General features: G+C 36.0%; 1 pseudogene; it reads right to left on the bottom strand.

Annotated features, from left to right (window-relative positions):
* Positions 1-522: 522 nt before the first annotated feature.
* LOC132522539 (U1 spliceosomal RNA) lies at positions 523-695 on the bottom strand (annotated as a pseudogene).
* Positions 696-5,960: the final 5,265 nt, after the last annotated feature.

Below are 5,960 nucleotides of genomic sequence, written 5' to 3'. Positions count from 1 at the left end.
TTTGAAAAATCGAAGTATGAACCAATACGAACATGAACATGGCAACTGACTCATAGAAAACATGGTACAGGAGCTGAGCCCTGGCCACATGTCAATTTCCTACAGTGAGTTCCAGAGTCCTCTACTGTGAAAATATATAGAACAGACAATCACATATGTCATATAAGTCCAGAAATACAGAAAAGAGTTTCATGGCCCCTTTTGGTTCCTCTTAAATAAAGTCATTGATGTTACTTTCAGGTTGACCTATCCAATTCCTGCTCTTATCCTGACCAGATGTAGACTCAGTTAACTTTTTTTTTTTTTTTTTTTTTTTGCGGTACGCGGGCCTCTCACTGTTGCGGCCTCTTCCGCTGCGTAGCACAGGCTCCGGACGCGCAGGCTCAGCGGCCATGGCTCATGGGCCCAGCCGCTCCGCGGCATGTGGGATCTTCCTGGACCAGGGCACGAACCCGCGTCCCCTGCATCGGCAGGCGGATTCTCAACCACTGCGCCACCAGGGAAGCCCGCAGTTAACTTTTAATAAGTACTGCTCTTTTAGTCTGAACGCAGTCCCCCACTACCACAAATTATGCAGTCGAGTCTCCCACATTTGGGGAAATTGTAGGGGTCAGCACATCTGGAGTGCAATGGATAAGCTTTGCCCTGGGAAAACCATCTTCATGATCATGGTATCTCCCCTGCCAGGTAAGTATAAATACCTACTATTTTTAATAATAGACATTAGATCAGGAGTTTTAGCAATATTATTTCACGATTATCCCCAGTTTTACAAGAGAGGAAACCGAGGCTCAGAGAAATTGAAGAACCTGGCTCTGGAATGGCCAGACAAGGCAGCCAGTAAATGGCAATGCTAGTACACAAACTCACATCTGCAGACTTTGTAATATAAAAGAATTTTAAAAGAGACATCATCTGAAATTAGCTCTGCTTTCAAAGGGCCACCATATTCTGGACTGACCCTAACTCTAGCAAAGAGGGCCTTATTTTTACAGTAGTGCTTGGGTCTGAGTTTTTCTGCCAAGAATCCCTTGCCCTGAGCCTCAGGCCACTTAGCTAGGGCCCTAATCCTGCCTTCTTTTCAAGAGGGCACATTTCTGTTGTCTCTTCCTAGACACTACCCAGGTCCTGTTAAGTTCCTCCTGATTTCAGCAACTGCCTGTCCCTTGGACTAATCCTCTCTAACCTTATTCCCAGAAGAAGGGGCAGTGGGAGCAACGTTTAGGAGTAGAATGAGAAGGGAGGAACAGATTTTAACTATTTCATAGTTAAATCAGACTAAATCTAAATAAGGAAATAACCATGCTTGTTATTTGGGTAGAGCTTGGTAGAGTACAAACTACATTCTTTGTAAGAGTTTAGCTTTAAAATTATCTCCATTTGATAGATAAGGAAACAGCCTCATGGAGAATTAAATGGCTTAATGTAAGATTGTTTGGCTTATAAAGGCAGAAATTCTGGACTATTCTTAGCCATTGCCATCCAATCTGAAATCTTAAATCATAAATCTACTTTTAAAAATATATTAGGTTAACTTTAGTTTATATATAAATATTCGTGGTGGTGCTTTCAATCAGACTAAATAAATAACATTGCAATATTTTAAAATGATACCTAAAAAAGCAGTCAGGTTATGTTCTCAGTGTCTAGTACTTGCAGAAGAACTCTTCAAATGCAAAAATACTCCTATTGGCTTTTTATTTTCAGAGAATATGTGAATCTCAAATAGGCTGCATTTGCATTCTGGAGAAAGTTTTTAGAGTCAATTTCTACCGCGTTTAACGAAGCTGATCTTGTGCTCTCTTAGTCATCACTACAGAGGGCAGCAACAGACAGCAGAGCTCCTTAGCATCACAGAGGAAACGGTAAGACGGGAATAAAGACACAGACCTACTAGAGAATGGACTTGAGGATATGGGGAGGGGGAAGGGTAAGCTGTGACAAAGTGAGAGAGCTGCATGGACATATATACACTACCAAACGTAAAATAGCTAGTGGGAAGCAGCCGCATAGCACAGGGAGATCAGCTCAGTGCTTTGTGACCACCTAGAGGGGTGGGATAGGGAGGGCGGGAGGGAGACACAAGAGGGAGGGGATATGGGCATACACGTATACATATAGCTGATTCACTTTGTTATACAGCAGAAACTAACACACCGTTGTAAAGCAATTATACTCCAATAAAGATGTTAAAAAAAAAAGTTCCTAGTAAACAAGAGGGTTAAAGACAAAGTCATGCTTAAATCACTCCAAATTTTCTTTTGCCTTTATGCTATTTTAAATTAATCACATCTATAAACTCTCATATAAGTTAGCAGGCAAATGGATATGGAAAGTACCAGGAAAGACTACATTTTTTCAAAAGTTGAATCTAAGACATTTTGTAATTCTGCCCAAACCAGCGTTAAAAAATAAACATAGACTATGTGTCATGTAATACTGCAACAAGTGAAATTTAGTCTGCTTTTCTACTGGTTATTTTTTTACTCATTTTTTTCTTTAAATCTCTGTCTTAGCAAGTGAAAGTATTTTGCATAAAATATTTACTATCTTTATAAAAGATATTTTTTAAAATGTATCCAAATGTGTTTTCAGTATGTAAGAACTTTAGAAGCCATGGTTTTACAATAGAAAGATTTACCTACAAAGTGCCTTCCGTACAGAAATGATTGGGAATAGCAGTCTGCAAGGATGAGGGCTTAGTACTTACTTCTTAGCTTGGTTGCATAGACCTACAACTGACTGTGCATGCAAAGGAGGGCAGCAAAGGTCTTATGATCAAAAGGGAAGAAATGACTGACAACACAGAGCTAGTTCAAAGGAACTAATGGAATAATTAGTCCCAAAAAGACCAAAAAGACTGAAGAATTCATGATGTCATAAAAAGCAGAGCTACTTAAATTGGATTAGAAAATAAAAATGACATGAACATTGTAAATATTCACAGATCACATCATTGACGTGTAATGTGCCGTTAAATGATGTCAAATTAAAGGGGAAATTACATGTGTTAGAACTAGGACGAATAAAGAGAAGACATTTAAAGATACATGGTCCTTCAAGTGAAAATTCCTAACATATATTACACAGGTGATCATCACCAGACAGTGAAACTGGGTGAATGAAATGTAAAATAAAATATGAGGGAAAAGATACTGGCTAAAAACAACTCATTTTCCAATATTATAAATGATAGTGAACTTTAGATTTCAGAGGAGCTATTTTGGGAATTTGTTTTATACAAAGCAAACCCAAATATGGTTATAGTAAATAACTGATAATGCCATTAAGCTCTTAAAATTTTAGCATCAGCCCTAAGTATTGAATTAGTAGTATGTAAATTTGTCAGAAAAGGAAAGAGTCTCTAGGTCTATTTTAATTTTCATATGCTCAGTTTTCTCTATGTTGTTTGAATCATTTCAGTGATTCTGCACTTGTTTTGAAACTTATATAAGTGATAAAAAGAGAAACAACAAAAACACTGCACAAGGTAAGTGTAACATTTGCCTTCTTCCTGGGTCTTGCTAATATCTCTTGTTGACACTTACATTATTAACACATAACTAACCTGAATTTGACATACAATTCAAATACTTCCAAAATGTATACAGACACTTGAATAACTTCGTGGCAATATACAAATGTTTAGCAAAGCAACATTTCCATTCCAGACACATTTCATTTTTGACAAATACTTTAGAAAGTATTAAAAATCATTCACCTTTTAACTGACTTATTCTTTCCATTTGTCTATTCTTACTGTCAGTAAGTTCAGCTTTACTGGAATCTTCTGTCATATTAATGAGATACCAAGTAACCATTTTTTACTGAGGCTTATTGTTAGTAATAGTCAGCATATTGTACTGTACCCTTAGTACCTCAAATTAACACAAGAAGCAAAGCCCAGATTAACAGCAGATATTATACTCCTTCAAACTGGCCACATATATTAATACTCAAAATGTACTGTCAGTGATCAACAGGACTTTTCTCCATTTTCAAAAGTTCCATAGGTTTCCTTATGGTATGTCTGAAAAGGCAAATGAGTTAAGAAAAAAAAGGTAATCCAGGTTTCAATGAAATATTCACGGAAGTGCTTTATCAACAGACATAATCCCCAGTTTTAAAAGAGTTTATTTAAGCATTTCACCAAACACATGGAACTTGAACTGGCTACTTATATTCTCCACAAAGGAAGAACAAACTTTCCAAAAATATGGCAAGCAGTGGTTGTTTGTGAAATGGTGGAGAGTGTTTTTCTCCCTCTCTCATCTGTGGTTCTACTGATATCTGTAAAATAAATTTTCATTCCTCAGAAGGCAAAATAAAACTCTGGAGCAGAGGAGGAGAGTGCTTCTATTGTGACACAGCTAATTAATTCATAGATGGAAAAATAGGAAGCGTAAATCCTTAAATATTGCATATCAGTACATAAAATGCCCAGCTTTTTTTTTCAGCCTTAGACCAAGGATATCAATTACTTCTACACCTATATGAAATAACAGAGAAAAAGGAAAATAGATTATTTCCTCCTTGTTGTAGGAAAAAGGGAGAAAATCTACTGTGAACCAGGTTTTGTGCTGGTCACTTTTTATACATCACTATTTTAGTCCTCATAATAGTGAAGAAATAGGGTCAGAGAAATTAAGAATGTTCAAGATCAGTCATACAATAAGTTAATTATAAAAATGAGACTTCAAGCCCATTTTACCTGATTTCAAAGCTGATAATCTTTCTCTAATAGACTTATAAAAATCTCATATTCTATAACCATTATGCATAAAAGTGAATTTTACAAAAAAAAGAATAACTGACCTGATTTGGGAATAAAATTTTGGCCCTGACCCCCAAAACTACTACTTTATGGAAATCTAGCAGTGTCTATGGTTAAGAGTACAGAAATTGGGAGCTACACTACATAAAATTTCTCTCTTTACTGTCAACCAGCTCTTTGACCTTGAGTAAGTTACTCTGCCACAATTTCCATCTGTAAAATTGGAATAATAACAATACTGCATAGGGTTGTTCTGAGAATTAAAGCAACTACTTATACAAAGAATTTAGAGCAATCCTTAGCACAAAGTAATTGAATCGTAGGTCATTTTAAGCAATATCAATCTACAATTGAAAGAATTAATGACATTTCATTAACACTTCTCACAAACAGAAGAGAAACTAAAGTTGCAACTGCTGTGTGGAATTTAAGAATCTTAATTTGGAGTGGGATATATTCAAAAAGACCATTGATAAGAAAAGTGGGGAAGAAATACAGAAGCAAAGCTGAAAATGCCAGAGAATGTAAATCAAATGAATGATTGGATTTGAAATAACACATTATTTAGAATTAATCATAGACAATTAAATATGCATTAACTTCTCAGTACTCTAAAGAAGAGAAAAATTCAGACTAGGTTTGAATTTCTGAAACAGTAAATTACAACCCTAATTTTGCTTTCCTGGAACCAGCTTAAATTATCTCAATATACTAGTTTGATTTTATTTTGAAAGGAGGAAGCTTAAAAGATTGGATTCTCCATTCAATCCCGCTTCTAGGTTGGAAAGGGGAAAGAAAGGAGGGGAAATTCACTCTGGTAATGGTTAATTTTTTCAAAGTGTTCTGAACATTTTAGATAATCAGTGTAGACTATGCCAGTGTGGAAGCTTTTGAAGGATTAATAAATCTGTTTTGAAGATTCCTACTGCAAATGTGGCAGGTGGGAAGGGTATATATGGCCTAAGGTAAAACCCTTGACAAGACAGAGGGTTTCGGGATTCTGAATTGGCCTAGGCTATGACAAGTGATTGTAAATTTCCTTTTGCAGTCTATAATCTTGTCAGAAACTAATGCAATTCTCTCTGTTGCAATTTTCATTAATATTTAGACTAGCTTTAATGTAGAAAATGGACTGAATACTGGGTATACACTATTTTATTGACTCAACAAGTAGATAGCTTTGTAG

The sequence above is a fragment of the Lagenorhynchus albirostris genome, chromosome 6 (assembly GCF_949774975.1).
Source record: "Lagenorhynchus albirostris chromosome 6, mLagAlb1.1, whole genome shotgun sequence".
Taxonomy (NCBI): Eukaryota; Metazoa; Chordata; class Mammalia; order Artiodactyla; family Delphinidae; genus Lagenorhynchus; species Lagenorhynchus albirostris.
Note: the sequence above shows the minus strand (reverse complement) of the source record. Positions and strands in the feature narration are given on the sequence as shown.